Source organism: Megalops cyprinoides, chromosome 2, assembly GCF_013368585.1.
Source record: "Megalops cyprinoides isolate fMegCyp1 chromosome 2, fMegCyp1.pri, whole genome shotgun sequence".
NCBI classification, from domain to species: Eukaryota; Metazoa; Chordata; class Actinopteri; order Elopiformes; family Megalopidae; genus Megalops; species Megalops cyprinoides.
Window position 1 is genome coordinate 50544086 of NC_050584.1, and position 23278 is coordinate 50567363.

Sequence of the window (23278 nt, forward strand, 5' to 3'; positions counted from 1 at the left end):
ACACAATCAAGGCTAAACTGTTACTGTCCTCCGGCGAACACACTGTCCAGGCCACACCAGACTCCCTTACTGATACATTTTTTTCCACAATATTGAAATGCTACAATGCACTGCACAAGCAAGATTTTAACGGTTAAACATCTTTCTCCTCACTCTTTATCTTGCTTCACCCTGACGGAAACTGGTATTGATGATTTTGCAAATGAAGCCCCCATGCCCAAGTGTGCTCTTTACAAGGTAACAAGCAGGAGTGACCAGTACATTGCTTGTCCCTGCTTAACAGACAGCTTAGCTGACCAACAGCTCGACCTACAGCCACCTGAACATATCCTTCCACTCTTCCACAGCGCTTATCATACACCCAAATGGGTCATGCCAAGCAGGGTGCAGGGTGCATCCGCATCTCTCTAGAGAGAAACTGTTTCTATGGGGGCTGGGGACAGCAACCATGAAAAGAAACAGACTAAATCCCCCCCCTCCCACCGCAGAACAGTGGGAGGCCTACGCGACAAACATTCCAATCAGGCCTCGCCAGGGGCAGCCAAGTGTCCCATTAGTATTCATCGCAGCACCTGTCTGTTGTATTATTGCTTTAAATTACATTACTGTTGGTATAAAAACAAGCAGCGGAGGGTGTGTGCGAGGGTGTGTGTCAGTGTGTACAAGTGCATGTGTGTGTATGTGTGTGTGTGCGTGTGTGCGTGTATGTGTGTGCGTGTGTGTGTGTGCGTGTGTGTGTGTGTGTGTGCTTGTGTGTGTGTATGTGTGTTTGTGTGTTTGTGTGTGTGTGTGTGTGTGTTTGTGTGTGTGTGTGAAACACACACAGAGAGAGCAAGAGGGTGGTATGAGAATGGAAGGAACTAAAGCTTTCCCTCAGTGAGGGAGAGCCGTACACCATCCAGCTCGTATATACTGAGTGGTGTCGGAATCAGATTTATTTAAAGAGCACTTGTGCCCAGGGGGCTTGGTGACCTAAACCCAATTTTCTCCCCCAGCACACTGGCTGTTGTGCTTCTATTGATTTACTCAGACACCCGTGCACTAAGGCCCCTTATCTGGGCCCTTTTTATTACTGTTGTTCCTGCTCAGACTCCTCGGCGTGCCAGTGTACTTTACAGAGGGCTCCTGAGAGTAAGAGCTTGAGGGAGGCTCTCTCCATCCGCATGGCACTGCCATAAACGTCTGCAGTCAAACTGGCACTGCGCTCGGAGGCTGTGTTTTCCATTAACCCCCACATCAGAACACACGGGGCCCGATTTAGGCTGCGGAAATGGAAACGGGGTTGTGGTACGGGTGTAAACAGATATGCCCGAACACATTTTGGTATTTTAACCACATCGGCGGAAGCAGCAAGTGGGCTGGGAATAACTGTTTAATGAGCTGAAAATATGACAATGTTAGGATGGTATGCTGGCCAACCAGGACACCAGCCACTTATGCCATTATACTTAAATGCAGCTAAAATCATTACCTTTGCAATCATTTTTTACCCAGTAATGGAAGATGGTGCTAGACCATTGGTATATCCCATTTTATACGACCCTGTTCAGATTTGTCATAGCACGAATTTGTGAAATCAATGAATTATTTAATATCATTTTTATGATTATTAAAATACATAAACCTAGTGAAGAGTTAACAGACCTAATCTCAGCACTCTCCCTGCAAAGATCTGAAGAACAGCATTGTTAAAAAATGGCTTAGATTCAGTGATTCAAAAAAAATGAAATAAGCATTTAAATCCACAAAGCAAGTCAAAAACTGGAGCGCAATGCCAGTCTGCCTCTCTCCGCTTCCATTTTGATGAACTCAGTGCTAACAGCAGTTAGCTGTGTTTTGGTTAATTATTTTCTTTTGGCAAATTTTAACTGAGAAAGTGTTTAAAGACAGCAAATGTAATTAAACGTAGATCCAAGCATACAGCACATGACAGTGCAGAGGGCAAATTATTTCCTTAAAAGACGTTTTTCTTCCAATGAACTACTTCCAGGAATGTAACAGCCGGAAAAGTAAATGAAAATGACAAAAAATATGATGAATTTAACACAAAATTACATGGAGCCTCTCTCTCATGCAACGGGGGATGTACATGTATTTCAGGAGACTCAGATAAGAGAGCTCAATGTGCTGCAGTGTGCAACGACTATATCTTATGAGGAAACTAAGACCTTTTAATGTCGACAACACAATATTATACTTGTTTCACAAAAATTTCATACAGAGTATTTTAACTTTCTGTATTCAGTCCTGGGGTGGAGCTCTCTCAGCTCAACTCAAAATAAAAACAAGTATCTCAACAAAACAATTATCCTTGTAAGCAAAATACAGTAGCTTCTGTAAGATTCATTGTGCTTTGTCAGAGACAAACCTTACTCATAGCATTACTGTTAATAATCCATCTACTTACCTGCATTTTTTGGTATATATGTACTCTCCTATTACTGTCAGTTGTTTTCATTTTTTTTGCAACGTGTCACGTCAATGTAGGCCTAAATCTCATTATGTAACAAACCTGCTGACACTTATGTGCAAGAAGAATTCCCAATAAAGACGATAAAGTTCATTCACGTACCCCCCCCCCCCCCCCCCCCCCCCCCCAACCCCTGTTTGCCCAAACATCCAAAATGCATTTTGAGCATTCCAAACATTTGCTCAATAACTCAATGCACCACTGACAGCTATTTGAACAACTGCTGCCCTGGAGCTGTGTATATACTGTAAGCAGTAATCACCCACATTTTATCCACAGCTGCAAATCAAACATTATGCAGACAATTGTAATTATTTATTCTGCAGATTTATAACAGATTTAAATATAATATGGTTAATACAGTAGTATCTATGTGTGGATGGCTCCTCCATATATTCAATAAATCTTTTTTTTTTTTTCAAAGTCACTATGTCAAGCATTCTGGTATGACCAACAAACTGCATCTGCACTAAAATCTTCACAATACCATAGCACAAATCTACTCCATGAAAAACAATCTGTCCAATACCTGTCACATTCACTCTGAATGCACTGAATTAAGCTCGGCAGAAATATGCAGTCTCAGCACAACTATCAATTCTCACCATTTATACAATTTTCTGGAGAACAAAATACCAATACTACACTATCCAGCTGAATTTGATCATTTCAAATCTTTTCAACAGTTTTTTGCTCACTGAAATGGGGGCCCTGTGTGCTTTGTAAAGAGCATTTCTTACTCTGTAAATGTATACTGCACAAATGGTAGGTCACAAGATACTCACATAATTGTTCTTTGAGGGTTGTTTTTTAACTAGAACCTCTGTTCTTTCCCATGTTCAGAAGATAAACAAAAAACCAAAGTGTTCAAACCCAAACCCAATAATAATCGAATCGAACAATTTAGACCCATGCCACAAATCTAAATCTATTTTCCCCCTACCCTGAATACAGAGGATTGGGACAAATAAATCTATAGATCAGTCAGTGGGTTCACTAATAATTCAACAGAATTTACTGTGGCAGTCGATGCCAATCAGAGCTATTTTTCACTTCAGCTCACTGACATTACGATCGCCACATTGTTCCATCTCAGCACCTTCCAGAAGGGCTCAGGCACTGTGAAATAGCTCTGCTTTATGGGACGGAAACCCTCTTGTGATTGAAACTTAAGGAGCTTTCACAGCTAAATGTGCCGAGAGCTAACCCCCAAATTTATGAATTAATCCAAGCGGTTAACTTTAAGTTTCCTGGGTCAACAGTCGACAGGCCAGAACCGTGGCATACCCTTGCCCATATTCCCTTCACCACAATGGACTGGCGAACCATCCGCATGCAAGCATTATCCCGTCCCATGGGGAAGCACATGTGCAATCAGAGCGCTGAGTTTCTCCACATGGGGTAGACAAGGAAATAACAACAGGCACTGTTCAGGAGCTGAGACTGCTTTGATGGACCCCCCTCATTAGTGCCTGATCGCCATCTACTGGTAAAGTGTAGCTCCTGGCATTACATTTTGGGAGCCATGAGGGAGACTACCGTTTCTAGGCTGCTTAGTCACAGCCAATTAGAGAAAGCCTTCACTTGAGGATAGACGAGCGCGCGGTGCAACAGCAGCCTATGAGCTTGCAGTGAGGGCTGCCCTGCAGCTCTCCTGCCCTGCTTTCGCTATTAGACCCTCGGGGGGGGGCAGAACAAGGAGCTACCCCCTTCTAAATCATGCATGCAGTCAGAGGAATTCATTTCTCCACAGAGAAGATAATTACAGCCATTCCGGCACCTACAGCCGTGCCAGTGACACAAACACATGTTCCGTGGGTTATCTTCCCAGGCCACCTTTCAGACTGTTCATTGCTCCTCCTGACACACACTCCCAATCTGCAATTCCTCATTATGGATGAAGGGGCCGAAATCATTTCGCTCCCATTTAATCCTGATGGTCTTCAGATTTACTCAATCCTACCATTAATCCCACTTTACGGCACTCCAGTGTTGTCTGCAGTGCATCGAAGCAGCCACTTCACTGCAGCCTGATTAAGGGGGTTAAAACTGTCATCTGAGACCATTTTGTTTTCCATATATGCCGCAGCGGCGCAAAAAAAAATCCTGATCTCCATCTTAAAACATAGAATGTACCATTTAATATTAATGTGTTATTAAACACAACTACCAAGGCATATCAATACAGTTTTTACTGAAGCATAGTTATCTGAAATAGACTAATAGCATTAACAGACAAGGCTAATTGAGGGCACTATCTATATTAAAATCACAGTATAGGGGGATGATTGCTTGTGGTCTGTGCTGTTGGGAGGTCTTGAAAGCAGTGCAGTAAGGCTGCCATTTGATGCATCCAGCCAAGCGCATCCAGAAAATCCACCGTTCTTCTACCTGAACATCCTTGTGAGAAGAGAATAAAGGGGACATTACTAAGTGGGTCACACGAGTGTGGCCTTCTGGGATGTGAACTGAAACTGGATCGAGGAGCACAATTACCAGCGTGCCGATGATTGAAACCTCTATTTCTGAAAGGTGCTGGTTCATTCCTTAGCTTTGTAATTCCCAGCAGCTGTCTCTCCGAGCTTGTGTGATCTTCGGACCTAATTACACAGCCCCTCACCCCCCTCCCCTGTCTCTATCGCCGATCTCTGTTTTTTTTTTTTTTTTTTTGAGCCCAGAATCAGAGTGTCAGATCTCTCTGAGGTGGAGATACATCCACACAGGACAATAAAGACTGAGGAAGAGAAAATGAGCTGGAATCATTAAGTTCCTTTCCTTTAAAGACATGAACCCATGGAGCCTTGCACCGAATATGTACTGGGTGAGACCAAAGGCCCTCCTGCTGACATTAAAGACACTGAATAACAACAGTTACAAAACCTTGCACTAATGTAGCACGTTTAATTCTAGGAGCTGAAGACATTATACAGGGAGGATGTAACACACACACACACACACACACACACACACACACACTGCCAAGGGTGTACTGCCAATTTACCTGAATGATTAGATGCCATTATCAGCAACTGGGACAAGACAACAGGGTTAACTAAGGGATATATATTAATAGTGAGCCAGGGCTTTATGCCATTTAAAACATATCTCCTCCCACAGAAAAGTGTCCCCACACGGGTGTTGGTTTTCACTTAGTGTTGAAGAAAGAATGCCTCCTGCTGGCAGGGAAAATGCTATTTCCAATGCCATACTATTTCCACACACAGCTGGAAGAAATCCAGGTCCCTGTGCAGAAACCCTAAGATATTAAAATAAACCTAATCTTTCTATAATTTCTAAATTAAATTTGAATTTGTTCTTTTCTTTTCTGTTAGAATGGATCAAAGATGTACAGGGAACAAACACAAGGAGCACTGCATCCCGGCGCGGCATCAGCATATTGAATAAAGGACATTGACGGAGCCAGTCGTCCCATTCAATTTGTAAGAAATGATGTTGACACTTATGTGCAGCACCTCTCACCTTCAAAGACCTGCTGACAATCCACAAAAAAAAAAAAAACTGGAAACAAAATCCATAACGCGAAACAGAGACGAGCTTCAGCTCGTCAAATGCATGTGGCCAAAGCAAGAAATACAACACATCAGTCACTGGCCTCAACAGCAGTGCAAAGCTCCCGCAGATTAGCTTTGAACCCGGATTCTCCAGTATCATCTAACACTGTTAGTCAATACGCTCACTGCTGCAGACAGGCGCTGTGACTGTCCCATTTATCCTGGGAGCACGCAGGGAGCCACGGTGTTCAAGATGGCAGTTTAACACACTGCATCTCTGAGTGACTGATAAAGAGGGATTTTTCAGACCGACGTCTGGACTAAACGTACAGCGGACATCAGGCAGCTCGAGCGGAGGACTTCATCCAGGGGCGCCTGGGCCTGAGAGATTTCAATCACATCCGAGCACCTGCTATCTCTGAGTGAATGCAGACATTTAAATACTGGCCCTTCCCTTGCAGTTTTTTTTTTCAGTTGTGGTGAATGCAACAGCTATTCCTTTTCAAAGGAGTGATAAGAAGAAAAAAAACACTGCCCATGCAAGGACCAGTGGAAAAAGGGTAACAGAAAAAAAAGAAAACCACTACAGATGGTCTCTGCTTTTGTGATGATGTGTGTGCATACCCCTCATTGGGATTTCTATGCTATTTTTCTATAGACATAATGTTTTAAGTCAGGCCTACATACCTTAATACAGGATAGAAACTGGATCGTTTATAAAAGGGCTAAGTAAAGCTCATTTAGTGAAGTATTCATAAACTAATAATATTTTCAGTATATGTAAATAAGTATATGTAATTTAAATATACTTACAAATGAAGCACAGTATAAATATTCAGTATTGTGACATGCCCTGTGTAACAGCTCAGGAATGACAGAGCAGGGAACAGCAAGATGCTGTGCTGACAGATTTCAGATGAGTGTTAATTATAGGGAGAGCAAGAAAGCGTACACACTCGAAGGAAAACAAGAAGCCATTCTTCTTTAGCTCCAACTCAAAGGTTCACTGAATGAAAAGAACAAAGTCAAATAAAGACAACACAACAAACTACAGTAGAGACTCCCAATGTGTAAAAAAAAATCTCTGCTGCCTTTTCAGAGTACTTAACTTTGACACTTCTGCTAGGTAATTTTATTTCTCTTCCTCCAGCTCCCCTGCCCCATACTTACTGTAAATCAGATTTTTGTGTCAAAAATCTTTGTCAATTATTTTTATTCTATCTTATTGGCATGTATTCTATTGAGTGTCCTCCTGAAATTTCATTTTAAAATATATAATTCCTTAAAATGGGTGAAAAGTGAAAATTCATAATAATTAAGCTTTTTTTGCACTGATTCCACAGAGTCTGGCTGAAGTCCCACTGTCACGTGTTTGGAATTTTGTCCATTTATCATATGGCACCTCAGAAACCTCCCCTGTTAATTCCTCTACAGTTAGATGGGCATTAAAGGGTCATGGGTGTGCTCAGTGCTGAGATATATAGCCAAACACCTCTTCTGCTCACCCTGTGAACCTGGATGCCAGATGTTCCCAGCGCTGCATGGATGAGCCCAAGCCATCTCTACCTTGCCAAGGGAAAAAACAATGAACACTTCACCATATGTTTCTGACACTGAGATAACCCTGGCAGAGCACACAGAAACGCCACCACAAGAGCCAAACTCCCATCAGGTATCTGTAGTGGACAGCACTGAGGGGTGCATAAATCAGTACAGAAACCACAGTCTCCACTAATGGAACGTGCAGTTTGACAATCACAGGGGCAACATTTTCAATGGAAATAATATAGTGTGATATCCAGCTACTATGGAGCAATAGCTCCCAAAATGGGGTCCACCAACCCCTAGGCATCAGTAATGGCATTGTAGGTGGTCTTAAGCAATGATCCATGAAAATCAAGAAAACCATTCACAATCACATAGAGCCCAACATCTCAGGACTAGTGCATCAAATATACAAAAGACAACAAATTAAGAATGTAACAGGGTTGTTTCAAAGCTAAGTCTCTGTTGTGTTATTTTCTGCTACCTGTTAATTTATGTGCCTTAACAAATAATGAACGCTCTGTTACAGTGGTAAAATCTGAAGCAGCAGCCAAGAAATTTCTCTAGTTAATTGTGTAATTTAGATTTGCTTGGTTTAATACAATTTGCAGTTAAATGGAATTCATTTCTTACTGCTTACTACTTCTACTTACTACTGAAAGTATTTGAACGCTTTAATTATTCTCCATCTGCAGTATAGAGAAACATTTAAGGAAAATGGGGCACTGTATAACTTTTGTTCTTGTTTTCTCTTATAGCTCTTGCATACAATAATATATCTGCTGGATGGAAGATCTGAATTCCTGAAAATCAGTTTTTTTTTAATCCAATAATATTATTCAATCTGTAGATCTATTTATATATATTCTATATATAGTGGGGACCTTTTCCAAAGTTACACACGGAACTGCAGAATTAACCTTTGGAAACAGAATTTCCATTTCCAAACAGAATTGGGGTTTTAAATCAGAACTGGACATTTCAAAATCAAGATCAACATCAAAATGTACAACCACTTACTTCATTGAATGGAATCTTCCTTAGCGGTACAGGTAAAACGAGAGCTATGTTCAATCAGTTTTACCAATAAAGTAGGAGTGTTGGTGTATACATATTGATTGACATTTAACTGTCATATACTCTGCAGGAAACACCAATCAATTAATTAACCTGTGCAGCCTGTGCCTGTGCTTGGTGTGTAACCTCCTTGGCAATGATCACAGCATTGTTTCACAAAAATGTGCATGGCTTTCAAAGTCTGAATGATTGATGGCTTTACCAGTTAGAGGAAGCAGATTGGCACCAGTGCCTCTTCAGTCGCTACTTTTAAATTATATTTTCTCATGTAATGGAGTTCATTTCCCAAAGTGTGTCTCTACAGACATTTTGAAAAATAGTGAAAAATTCAGTCAATCAGATGATATAACAGAACTGTCCAATTTGAAAAACAGAATACGTCCTTTTTAAAAGCTGAAAATTTCTGGAACGCAGGATACTGAAGCGTATTTGATGACAGCTGTTTAGAAATTGGTGATCACATGATTGAGAGAGAGACTGGGTTTGTCTCAAATACTGCAAAGTATCAGAGAAAAGAGATATTTTTATAAAATATCAAGCTATTCAAGGCCAGCAAGAAGTGAAACCAAAAAATATTAATATTGCTTCCATCATAAGTCATACAAAATAAAGTATTTGTCTGCAAATTCCACGTGAGAAAGGTATGATCAAATGCATTCTTGATAGACTAATACGGAGTTATACACTTGCAGATTAAATTATCAACTCCAATTTTTCTATTACCACTCATCCAATTGCTCATCTGAAAAATGCATATTAAAAAATGTCATGTTCATTCAGTCATTCATTCATTCATTCATTTGTTCATAAATGTATTTATGCATGTTATGTGGAGAGGAGCAGCACAATGGATGAGTATGAAGACATCCATAGACTCCCCTGCCAAAGTACATTTTTGAGGTCTGTTTTTCTTCCGCATTATTTTGAATCACTGCCTGAATCATTGATTATGACCATATTTTCCTAAAATCAGTACAACTAAATCTTGCTTCCCTATCCATTAACATTCAATCCATGCCCTGTGTGCTGATCTGCATAAAAACGGACACAGGCAACATGGATTTTCTCTAGCAGGAGAGAGAGCTAATGCAAACCAGGGACTCTCTCACAATGTGTGCTAATACAATTATAATGGACATCCCGAGGCCCCGGCAATCCAGCAGAAGCCAATTTCTCAGTTTAACCTGGTCTTTATTAATTTGGATTGTAATCAGCCTAGTCGGACATGCGACATGGCCCTCGCACACTCCACAGGACTGATGGCGAGATAACAAACAGCCACAGCACAGCAGAGGCAGTCTAGAGAGAGGGAACCCTGACACTCGTTTTCAGCAAAACACGAAGGCAGGATTCAAACATAATAGCTTTTGCAATGGCCTCAGTCAGCCTGGCTCTGCTGTGTGGGGAGAGTATAATGGCAAAGTATACGAAGCACTGATGGCAGTGAACTGTGAAGTAATTTCATTCAAGACACAGTAACACAGCACATCAATGGGCTTGTTTCCCACGGCTGCAAAACTGATTTTTTTTTTCCTTTCTTTGCTGGCAAAGAGTAGCTGACCACTGAAAGTTTGTTGAGGCGGGCTTTAAGAAAGGCAGTCTATAAGAATCTGTCATTCATCCTGTTAGCAGGGCAACAGCTCAGGCCATCAGGCATTTCATCCCAGTTCAACCACTGCTATTACGTGACCATTTCCTCATGTTTTCATTTCAGCTCTTTAAGCCCCTAGAAAGACTATTTAGAAGTACAATGACATAACCTCTGAGACTAAACAAGGCCACAGCAGCCAATAAGTATGTTAAAATGCCCTGCGTTATTTTAAAATGGGACCAATTTTCATGTCGTTAATGGAAACTGTACAGTTTAATAATGTGGAAAACCAAAAGCACAACTAATTAAGGGCGGTTTGCGGAGGCACAAAAGATGCACCGTGAGCGCTGAAGTCTTATGGGAGACATCCTCTTGCCTTCTTCAGTCTCAGCTTCTGAGGTTTCTGCTAATTCTGAAGGAACAAAAGATATCAACAAAGGCCCTGATAAGTGTTCAGCTCAGCCAAAAGAAGTACACTACTGGGAAATGTAAAACAACAACCCGCTACCCAAGCGCATAACACTCGGCCACGTTCATTTGCTTTTGTGCTGGCAGAATAAAGTAGCGACACAAAAAAAGGTAACTGTGGCTCTTTTACAATAATTTTGAAGGGAAAACCCATAAATTAAAATGTAATTTATTATGCTTTGTTTCGCTTCCCTGGTGTTGCCGTCAAGTGTCAAAAGAAATGCGGAATACCACCGGGGCCTAACAAAGAGCTTCACGCATCAGAAATGAATGCTTTTGAATGCTGTGCACTACCTCTGTCAGAGGCAGCCCCCAAGAGAAGGCAGGAGGTAGAGTTTGCAGCCTCCCCTGTTCAGCAAATAAGCACGTAAGGCAACATGAATTAACTCAAGCGTTAATGCGGTGTGACTCCTGCATATGCTATATTTCGGTGTGAATTTCTGATGCCTTTGTTTTCTGTGCCACGTTGACACTGACACGTTTGAGAACACGCGCCCCTCTGGATGGAGTTTTGTGGCTCCACATGGAGAGCTGTTTGAACGTTCATGCATGTCCTCCACAACAGCTTGTTTTGCTAACAAAATAATAATGCAAAAATAAGCAGTGGAGAAAAAAAAATTTATTTAATTTCAAAAAAGTGGTGGTGGCTCTGTTGGGAGGATGTGAAGTGGAAATGGTAATAATTTACTGAATAATTTTACTTAAATCTACATATACTCTGATAAAATAATTGCTGTTAAAAGCATAAACAGAATGGCTAAAGTACTGGATAAAATGACGACCTAGCGTGAATCATGCGCCTAAGTGGTTAAGTCCCAGTGCAGTGGAATTTATTGGTTTTAAGCTGATGGGGGCCCACTCTGTCCAGCCCCAGTGCCAGCTCTGCTGCCGTTCCACTCCAGACCCAAATCCAGAGAGCACAGACAGGCTGTCAGTGTTTTAAGAAGATTAGATGGCAGATTAGCAGGACAGACCCCAGCATGCTTTCACCAGTGGGCCACTGCTCACCCCCTGCCTCCTCTACCCGACAGACACAGCACTGCACAGGCATGACCTCATGTTCATCGCCGCTGTGAAATTAGTCACTAATGTGACAAATCACAGCAATCTGCCTGTGCACATCACAAGGAAGGTGGCGCTAGTCATAAGAATAAACCGTGCAGGATACACAGCGTTGATTACTTGAACACATGTTGCTCTGCTCCATTTAAGCAAATCATCCAAAACTGTTGTCTGATTCTCATGAAAATATTTGTGACTAACCTGGCAGTACACAGAACACAGCGCAGGGACATGCAGAATAACGCACCCTATCACTGCAGACCGGCTGCCTTGGGGCAAAATATCACACTAGCCCTTCTACAGGGTTCCTTTAATTTCTCAGTACAGGCATTCCTGACATCCAATTAAGGCTCCTGATAATGTCACACAAAGCCAAGAAATCAATGGGGAGGACAGTGAGCAGCGGTCAATGCCTCTTTCCTTATGAGATGTGTTTTGTGAAGTGCTGGTTCTCCTCCATTACTCTCCATTTGGGGAATATGGCCTGTTACTGTTTGAGTCTCTGTGAGTCGAGAAAAGCTTGACTGAATATGACTGAAATATGAAATATGGTCACTGAAAAAAGAATATTTTGCGATACAGTATCAGCAAACTGCAAAAGGATCTGACAACAGAGAATACACTCATTCTTGCAATAACTGTTGTAGGTGTTCAATCAGACTGTTGCTGCTCTGACTTTTTAAATCATCACAGAAATGCACCTGACTGAGAGCAAAATGGCTGCCAGCCCTTTCATCATAATAAATGAGAAAAACAAGCAAGGGCAGCCTTCATTCTGAGACCACTGCAAAGATCAGCACAACATTCACCCATTTCATTCTGAAAACAGTTTGATTGCATTATTAGCTTTCAGATATAATAAAAATGAGTTATTTATATCAGAAATTATCAATGATAATGCTGTTCACTGCCGTGGCCTTTAATCTGTGTTGAATTGTAATTTCTAGTTTGTAGTTCATGCTGTACTCTGCACGTATAGCTTCTGGTGCCTGCAGATCAGCCTGAATAAGGATGTCAGGCAATTAAATAATAACAGAGAACCACCTTTACTCATCAAACATCACTCACCCTTTACAGTCTATAGTGGCACAAGAAAAAAGGGTGAGATCATTCAAGCCGCTCAGATTTTACATGAATCTGTTCAGCTCCCCTGCTACAATCTGAAGGGCCACCACCAAGAAGAGATGTAATGGGTCTGATGGCTCACCCCATCTTACAGGCAATGCAAAGCGAGAATATATGTAACTGTAACAGCAGGTTACACAATGTACAAGGACAAGATGTATTATCTTTTGTGTTGATGCAATGTTCCTTATATGAAATGCACAGAAGGGAAATATGCCTGGTTTGAAGAGGATGCAGGAGAGCAACAGGATACTATCCAATTTAGCTGCAGTCCTTTGCCTCCACACTGAAGATGCGTGAAGAAAAACATGTTACCATGTTAAAAGGTACGCAAAAATGCAGGTCAATCACAACAGCTCTAAAGAATGTGTGATTTACGCTATATCGCGATTTTTTATAGCACGATAATAAATATTGATACTTCTTCCCAGAATCAATACTTTCTGTGACATCATATGCATAATTGTGGCGCTACACCGCTGTATTGCTTTCACTGACAAATGTGAGCCAAGAGTGGCCGAGAATTCCACCAGGCCTGTAGAAGGCGCTTCTAAACGCTTGGGCTGCTGAATACTGTGACACAAATAAAAATAGTGTCAGAAAAATCGCAATAATCAATACTATCAAACGCAATACTTGTAGAATCGCAATATATATATCGGAATCGCAATATGAATCGAATCGGCACCAAAGTATTGTGATAATATCGTATCGTGACAAAAGCATATCGTCCCAGCCCTAGTAGCTATGTAGAGAACATGCAACATCAGTAAGTTGTTCCTTTTGCATGTTTCCTGATGTTTCAAACCCAACTGTTCACATCACAGGTTAAAGCGTAATAACCCCTTGTGGTCCTCACAGTGCCATGGCAGCTTCAAATGAAACCTCAAATATACACATTCTGATGACCACAGGTGACATAATTTGAATTCCTTTGAATAAAAAGACACAAGACATTAAATGTTGAATAAAGTAGTAGTAGAATGGTACAGCAGTATAATAATTCTTTATGTAGAAATAATTTTTGCAAACCAAAGAATAATTTGGCCATGAGCCATGCCACAAGCCTGCTTGGACCAATGACAGAGATTTCTGGGGTGTCAAGTCTTTTCAAATGGTGTTGTTTCATTCAATGGAGGGCAAGATGCACAAGTTCACTCCAGATCTCTCTTTTATTTAATAGATGTCAATCACACAGGATACTTGGTTGGAGTTCCCATTTCTGTAATAAGCCCTATGGGACAATTTTCCCATACAGAAGCTTCCCTGCTGCTGCATTTTCCAAATCAAAGTACAGAAACCAAAATGAATAAGTGAGTGAGTGAAAGAGCAAAACAATGTTGCCTTTGTGGGTTTGCACACAATGCGAGAGGTTTCTATGGAGACACATTGTTGCCTGCTGGGCTCATACAAGCTGAAGTGAATGCCCTTTCCTCAGTTAAAACTGAAAACTCGGGAGACAGCACATGGTCTCAATATGGCAACCCCATGGCAATGGTTCAACCTAGACTGTATGCCAATCAGAACGTTTTGGTGCCAAAAAAAAAAACAAGGAAGTTTGAATGGCCAGAGAAATCAATGGGCTTCTCTCTTTTTTCTTAATTGCAAGATAAAATGAAATTAATTTGCATAAAATGAATGAATATGAATTTGAAACACCTTAACATAGCATGCTTGTGTACAACACAGACAATAGTAGAAAATACAGGAGCATAACTGAACGTGCAACTATAAAACATAAACCTATAATAATATGCTTTCATGTGAAATGGTTCTACAAGTGGGACACAAACAGATTGAGGCTGAAAAAGTGATCATTCTCGTGCACACCTACAGCTACCTATATGGCTTAGACCATTCATTATAATAATCCACCAATTTTGTTCTTCTGTCATTATTGCAAAGAACAATGTAAATTACAACCTCAGATCAAGATGTACAAAAAGCATGTGATGTAGTGGTTAGAGCAATGCCCAAAGTGATTTATGGGTTCACATCCCCATTGAGACACTACAGTTCTACCATTCTCTTACCTTGTTGAGCAAATAAATAATATTAGGGATGACTGTCTGTATTAGACCGACAGCTGGTCTGAGGTTCAGCACCAGTGGCCTGAAAGCTTCATCAACACAAAAGCATCTTATTGTGAGGAAAACATTTTAAATGGGAGAAGTTATCCAAGGCTCACTGTGAAACTCAAACAATATTTTCATTTATCTTTTCTCAAAAAGAAGGAGCAGTTCTGTTATACTCAAAAGATTATCAACCACAAAATCGTAGGAAAAGATGGGGTTTGGATGAATGAATCCTGTGGAGTGTTCTGGTCATCACGTGCTCTGGCCTGTTTTCTTCGGGTCTGCGTGAAATGAAAACTTTACCAGAGAACTGTCTAGTGTCCCTTGAATTAAAAACGGGCAAAACACAATCAATACATTTGAGAGATGTGAGCAGTTTTCAGTGCAATTAACATGTGACCATGTGACGCTAGCGGCAACAGGGCGATTTCTACAGAGATGGGATCTGATTGTCTTTCCTCCGCGCGCGCTCGACCGATTCTCACCAAGTTCAAACGCCAAGTAGAGCCACTTGGCAGTCACACACCAGGATCACAGTTCTGCCCGCTCTTCTAGCGCCAGGGTTTATTTTCATCCCAATTAGAGCACGGTCCTCACAGTTCCCAACTCCCCCGACCCCCCGGCAGGACGATCATAACCCAGATCTCCCGGAAAAAAAAATGTATGCCTGGTGTCACATCAAATCATCCTTACGCATACTTATCTTTGGCAAATGAGGCATTGCGTACAACTGTCCCTTAAACTCTTCATTGAACAAACAAATAGGAAGACGTCAGGATACATTTTGCAATTATTTTCCCTGATTTTACGGCAGCCCTTCTCGCACAGCGGCTCCACCGCGCAGCACCGCTTAATGATTTATGCAGGTCTAAAATGCAGTGGAGCTCCGGCAAACTGATGAATGCACTGAAGTCCGTTGGCGTTTTTGCATAACCACCGCCACAATCCGGATTAACAAACGTTTATTTTTTATACCAACGCCGAGTGCACAAATCATAATTTCCACCTGTCTCTTTCCTTTTTAATCAAATGATTTAGCAGAAGAAGAAATGCAAAATATCATTCTCCGTGCAGCGGTGCAGCTTCACAGATATCGAGAAGGTATTTTACAGAGCATTTGAAACGAAATAAAACATCAGCTCCAAACGCAGAAACACAGAATAAATATATATATCCAAATATACAGCTCTCTTAGACAACATAATTTTGTAGCATGATGTGTAAGAATCCTTTCGAAACACAAAGTATTGTAAAGGCAAGCATCGTAGATCGACACAGAATTCGCATTTCAACGGACGGGAGAATCGTGCCACGAAATGTCAATGCAGCAAGCAACTACTCACTCTTATACCTTTCGGTCTGTTGCCTTGTAACATCTGCCTTAAGTTAAACTGGAAAAACTGCGCGGAGGCGTATTGTTTACTAAAATAATCCAAAATGCTTCATTTCACATTACAGTTCGATGCTTTTGCTAACAGCAGTATTTGTGTCAACTTAATTGGCAGGCAGTGCAAATCTCATATCGTAAGCAAGTGTTTTACGTATTGGAATCGTATTCGAAATCTTACAGATATAACCAAAGCTTTACTCGGGTCCAATCCAATGTGTGCACCTGTTTCGGCACTTACCTTTTTACTGAAGTGCAATTGTGCTGTTCCCATACTTCTCATTGTCAAAACCCAATTATCTCCCGTTGGCGATGTCTGCAGAGGTCCATACTGTTTCTAAAAGAAAGGTAATCCCGTTTCCCATCCCAGGGACATTCAGTAAAAACTGGACTACATCCTTCCCATCATCGCTAAACTGTGTCGGGATTTGAGCGCTTCTTTTTTTTCCTCCTCTCTTTTTTCACTGCTCGCGCTGAAGTTGCCTAGTTACCTCTCTCTTAGGGTGGCTCAAACCACCGATCCGCCAGCCAATCACAAGGCCAGCTAAGGATTAACTCTTTCTTGGCCCCCTTGTCCTGGTTTCTCGGTTTCAAGGGATCGCGAGAAGAGTGGGCGGGGAAAGTGAGAGTCCCAACGCCAAAAACCAAGATGCACAAGGACAGATCGAGGGAGAGAGGGGATCTGTAAGGGGGAGCGAAAGATGAGGGAGATGAAAAAAATGTGTGAGAAAAAAGAGACCATCAGCCTTATGCAAATACCAATATGATTATGGAAGGGGGTGCTGTTATCAACCTGTGTTAACGGTAGATCTGAAACGTCAATGGCTGATTAATACACTTATTTATAGGTAAGATGATTAACTTCTGATAACAGACCTCACAGAGACATTTCTTAAATCCTATAAGCAATTACCAAAAGAAGCCTTGGCTCCTTAACCCTCTATCACAGACTGACTTTTTATTTTAACCCTGTGAGTCACCCCATCATGCAGCATATTGATTTCAATTACACCTGCAACACCTAGAAAGCCCTTGTCAGTTTCAATCATTGTCATGGGGGTGAGTAATGACCCCCGCTCTACCTCCCCTGTTGTTCCAGGCTGAAAAAGGGAAATGGAACGGGGCGACCTTCTCCTCCCTTCTCTAGCCTCTAAACCTCAGCAGGAACCTACAGCGAGGGCGGCTATCCGGAGTGACCGGCCACGTCAGCCGCCTGACAGCTGGGGGTCCCTACACCTCTCCTCTCATGTCGTGTCAGGGGTTAAATACTATATGCTAGCAATTGCCACGTCTTCAGCTTGACACGAAGGAGCTCAGAGTTTTCAACAGAAAAGAAAATCAACTCTTCCTTCCCCTCACATGTTGTTCATGCAGTTTTAAATGTCAGCATGAAAGGGGACTGGATCAAAGGGGCAAGTCTGACCTGCAGCCATTTCATGGCCGTGAAACACCTGAGTGTAATATATGAAGAAGCCGCACCACATGAGTCTCAGATGAAAGTGAACATGAAGGATCTGAGTCGGGGGAAGACACACTCACAGAGAGTAAACACACATTTCGGGGGCGCTTGGAAGCTCAGCGAGGTGAGAAATGAGCATTGTTCCTTCTTGTTTTCTGTTCCTGCCACTGGTCTGGCGAGGTGCAGCATCTGAGAGATTTGGTGTGCAGAGCACAAACTCGGCCTAAACAATGAGAAGCCAGGGAATCAGCTGTCCCTTCACAGATCCTCTCTTTGTGTGTCCAAATCTCGCTTCCCTAAGCTTAGTGGCACAGATAACATGCAGACCTGCACACCGCCATGTGGCCCTTCCTTGCTGTACAGTAATCCCAGTGGCTCCACAGATGGACGTGCCCCCTATGCTTCTGTAGCTCCCAGCAGAAACATCATGTTTAGCTCCCACACTTTGTTTATGTAGAGCTGTTTTTTTCCCTAGTTTTTAATCCCACTAACTCCTGCCCCTCCCCCCCGCCCGAAGCGTAAGCTGCCATCCCACTGTACCTCACTCAAATATATCTATATGAAAAAAGCAGGTCAGTCCTGTTAAAAGGATCAAGCGTGCCCTCTGATTTGCAGCAAGATTTAGATTACGCAGCCTCGAAAACACATGGACTCAGAGGAGATATGGGAGGGGCTTATGACATTTCCCATGTTTATGTCCAAAAAACCTAAGGTCACAGACAGGCCTTCCTGACTGATAGGTACCACTGAATCTGACAGGTCTAAAGATAGGTTTGAGCCTTGACTCATACAGGCATCAGAAAGACCTTTGTGGGTTCCTGTCTTCTTGAAATCAGATTCACATCATTGGCGTGAAAGTCAAAAGGGCAGTGTTGTCAAAAGTATAACTGCAATACAACTGTAATGTTTCTGAAACCAAACTTCACTCTTTCCCTGCAGCCATACAATATCATAGTAAATGAATCAAAACAGATATTTCTTTCATTGCAAGTTTTTTTGTTGTTTTTTGTTGGGTTTTTTTTAATAGACTTACTACAGTAAGTCTCACTGTGCCACAGTGCTGTAGTACCAGTCATTCACACCAGTTTTGCTTGGTCCAATAATTCTATCAAAAACACAGAATCCATTTTAAGAGTATTCCACAATTCACAATTTCTGATGAGTTTGTTAAGACTCAGGAGACAGTTTACATTTCTCATTTCTTAGATGTCAATCATCGGAGCATCATCATGCATCAACCCATCAATATTCATGTAGAAATGTAGGTTGCACTTATGAACTGAACATAAAACATGAACAACCAAATAAATGATGACAGACACATGAAGATGTCATAAAATGTAATCCAATCTACCCAGCACCTAGGAAGCTTCAGTACAAGATTATTAGAATCAATGCCCAACAACTGCCCCATCATACAGAGCAATGCCATCTCTAATATGGACACACTTGGCTATCCTGTCAAATATCAACAAATGAATGTTCATCTAGTAATGGGTGAGGTTTATCATATTCTACCAGCAGGACACTCAAGTAATCCTGACCCCTCACTGATTCATTTACAGAGCATTGAAAAGAGGCAACCATGCTTACCTTCCTCCCTTGAAAAGCAGACTTGTTATAGTTAACATAATGACCTACTGTGATAGTGACACCAGCTGTGAACTGTGGTCAAGGAGGAGCTGAGCAGAGAGTAATAGGGTCAGGGTGTAGAGTAGAGTACTGCCAGCGCCAACAAAAATACCCTCCTTCTTTCCAACTCTGAAAACTTTCCTCAGTGGAAAAATAAAATGTAGCTGCCAATATTCATATTGCTGTTACTTTGAAAATGCTACAGATGTTCATACGTGCAAAGACAGAGAAATATGAATAATGTCAGTCTGTTCTCTTCTGTATATAAACTATGTAAATATAAACATGGACTAAACTGAGTAGGCTGATGTGGGGGTTGGCATTCAGACTGCAATGGAAGATGTTGAACACCCAGCCACTGGAGGTAAGTACACAATGAGAAGCCACTTCTATCAACATGCTAGAACTTAGGACTGCACTGTGGATCCAAAATGCACAGAGAACACGTTTCCCTGAAGAAGGGTACACTTTGCAGAGAAAGTTTCACAAGCCTTGGCCACCTGTCAGATAAGCAATTAGTGCAATCATATCTTCATCTCATTCTTATTTATGTCATGACAGATCTATCCAGGTGGAGAGACATGATACATTCACCATTTGAAGTGTTATTCTATATAATTTCAAAAGCAGGCTGATTACAGTTCATGATATGTGACAATTGTAGGTTAAGTACGCATTTATGAGCATACAGGCTGTAAGCAGACTTGGGTGTTATCTCCACAAATGCAGTAATCTCATTGACATCTTTCTTGTCTTTTCATTTTTCCTCATGAGAGAGCCGTCTTTCATAGATGAGGATTGCTCATAAACGTGTTGTCTGGGTTTTTCAAAGAAGGCAAGAAAATTAATGTACCTTGAGATGTGATGCTGAATTTCAGCAGTTCTTTCTCATTGAGCTTGTGCGTTTGTACTTCTGCATGCATGCATGTGAGTGTACCTGTGTGTGTTTGCAAGCTTGCATGTGTGCGTGAGTATACAGTATGTTGAACTGACAATGTTACTTCTACAGACATAGGATGCATACAGTTTTGCACTGAATCACACTTGAACGTTCTGAGAAACTCATATCACTGAAAAACCACTTGAAGGATTATGCTCATTTTATATACACAATCAAAGTCGTTTATCTTTTTCAAGAATGGAATTCCACCATGGGAAGTGGAAAGGCCCAATGAAGCACATTACATTGTTGACATTTTAGCAGACACTGTTATCCAGAGCAACTTACATCGGTTACAGTATATATATATATAATTTTTTTACAATGTTATGCATTTATACAGCTAGATATTTACTGAAGTAATTGTGGGTTAAGTACCTTGCCCAAGGGTACAGCAGCGGTGCCCCAACGGGGAATCGAACCAGCAACCTTTCAGTTACAAGTCCCACTCCTTACACTGCCGCTCGAAGAGCACATGGCTAGAACATAACATGGATGACAGGTTGCTACATGCAGAGAAGACACTGCTCCACACAAATGAAAACGTGCTGCACTAAAATGTCATATGTGTTCATCTTTCCCTAAAGATACAGCCATGTGGGTAATGCCCTGAAGATAATTCATCTCACTGCATTAAAACAATGTGTTGACATCTCCTCTCTCACCCCATATAGCTCAGACTGCAGCTGCTGCCTGCATGTGGTCCTGCATGTAACTTCTGTACAGTGCTTACAGTGAAGCGCCTCTAGCTGTCCTTTGTACGGCAAACCTGCGAGAGGTAGTAGACTGTACCAGTGTGACTAACACGAAAAGATTGCCGACTATAAAAATACATTTTTAAATATACACTTTCACCCTGACCTCACCCTGTAACCACACTTGCCTTCATCATCTCTGACTTTTTTCTCCCTGGAATGCGCGTTAGTGAAAACACAATGAATGCACTCCTTAGCAAGCACAGTTTTTAGAATGAATTATTCAACAAATGCATTTTTTATGCATGTTGTGCCCATTTGTTTTTAAACTTTAGTGATTATATGCTACCTCCTTGTTTCTAATGACCTGAACCCTTGAGCTCTATAATAAGATTTTTATAAGCATGCTTGCTACTGTACTTGACCTCAGGGTATTCTAAACTAAAACATCTGCAGATGTAGACACAATGATGTGAACAATCCAATAACCTTCTTTCTGAATGGAAAAATGTTCTTTATCATTGGAAATAATACTGTATATCCAATTACTGTGTAAAATACACAAAATGAGCCTGAAGGTCTAGCATGTGGCTAGGTTTGGTTTCAGTGCTGGCATTTAACTCATTTTATTTGCTTTTCCTCAAACATAGGCTGATGTCATGAGTAGGATCCATGTGTCTTGTTAGAGCTTTGGATATGAATAACAAAACCTACTCACCATTAAAATAATAAGACAATTACTGCAAAGATATTACAAACCGACATATTGAGACAGTGGGGGAATTCCTTTAGGGGGGATTTTGAGTACCTGTATTTCACATTGAAATGTGTGTGTGTGTGTGTGTGTGCTGTGATTGTTTTTTATAAGTATCTTGAGACATAATAACCTTGAAATTCATCAAATACAAAACACCAAACTTACCTTAGCTTTGCCACGGCTGGTTTCCATATCAATGCTTCTTTAGCAGCAGGAAATCACCTAGGGAAATAAGAAGAAATGAATTGATAAAGGGGCTTGTATCATTTCACACAAGAGTCCCTCTGAATTCTCCCAGAGTCTCTCATTAACTCATAAATCACCACTGTTTAAGACATGTCTGTTTCATTAGTCATGTGCAAAGAGATGGCATCAGCATGTCAAACCCATGCAAATTGAATGTTCAGGAAAGCCATGGATAAAATACTGTTAGTCATTAGAGGGCAAGGCAGGTACAAGCAGTACTCATTAAATTTTGTTCAAGTCAGACATAGATGCTAAGGGATCATCTCCCAAATGATTTCCTTGAATACTTTCAACCATATCATTATCTGTTGATAAAAATAAAGTGAGTTGTTGTTTTGTAACACTGTATAATTAAGATCAAAAGACAGCCAGCAAACAGATTTGTGACTCCTAGTTTAGAAGATGGTATATCAGACTTGAAATGTACACTGACAACAAATGACCAAAGCAAAGGGAAATAGAAAACAATGATTTTCTATGAGACTAGCAGTCCTGGACCTCAGACTATGCTCATTAAATATACTGTGTACAGCGGAACTGGGTCAGAGCAGCTAGAAAGCAATCTGTTTGCCCCTAATTAACTTTTCAAAGCACTATGAACAATTCACTGTCGATTGAGTAAATACAACACCCATAATAGTATGCGCTGAGTGCTATGCTTGAAGATATAGGTTAATCTCATATAGTAAACCATCATATGGGTGAGACTCGAAGCGGCTGAGTACTTCATGAAAGCGTTGTGAACTCGAAGCAAAATGAAATTGCCTTGTGATCATTTCTTCAGTCAGGAAAAACGAATCCATCTTGTTAATTTTATTATTTAAAATATTAAAACAAACATTTAATTTAGGAATCACTGGGATCGCTCAACAGTCATGGTATAGCAGAGGTTTAGATCCATTTTAATAAAAACATTTCATAGTGTCTTTGCCATATTCTGAACAATAGTTTGCATATTTCCACATACAGCGAACAAAGATAATTGTGCAAGGCCGGAACATTAAATATTAAGCAGATATTCTTTCCAGGCTGTCAGCACATGAAATTAATAAAACATTATGTACAAGTTCCAGATATTGTTAAGATTTGTATGACTCTACAACCACTTTTCTAATGTACATATCTTATTGTATGGAACTGGGACCAGTGTGAGCATGCAAAAATGGAGAAATTTGCACGACAGCCATGTTCCCCAAACCACAACTGACAGCCCTCATGTAACTGAGCATTGCCATAT

At 41.1% G+C, this 23278-nt stretch overlaps 1 protein-coding gene across 6 annotated transcripts in view; it reads right to left on the minus strand.

Annotated features, from left to right (window-relative positions):
- dab1a (DAB adaptor protein 1a) overlaps positions 1–22019 on the minus strand; it is a 126421-nt gene extending 104402 nt beyond the window's left edge. For 5 of the 6 annotated variants that reach the window (XM_036520750.1, XM_036520756.1, XM_036520755.1 and 2 more), the window contains exon 1: positions 16554–16771. The gene's annotated coding sequence lies outside the window, so the exon portion shown is untranslated. Of the gene's footprint in view, positions 1–16553; positions 16772–21960 lie in introns of those variants that run through there. The other variant, XM_036520753.1, reaches the window with a different exon arrangement.
- Between the last annotated feature and the right edge of the window lie 1259 nt (positions 22020–23278).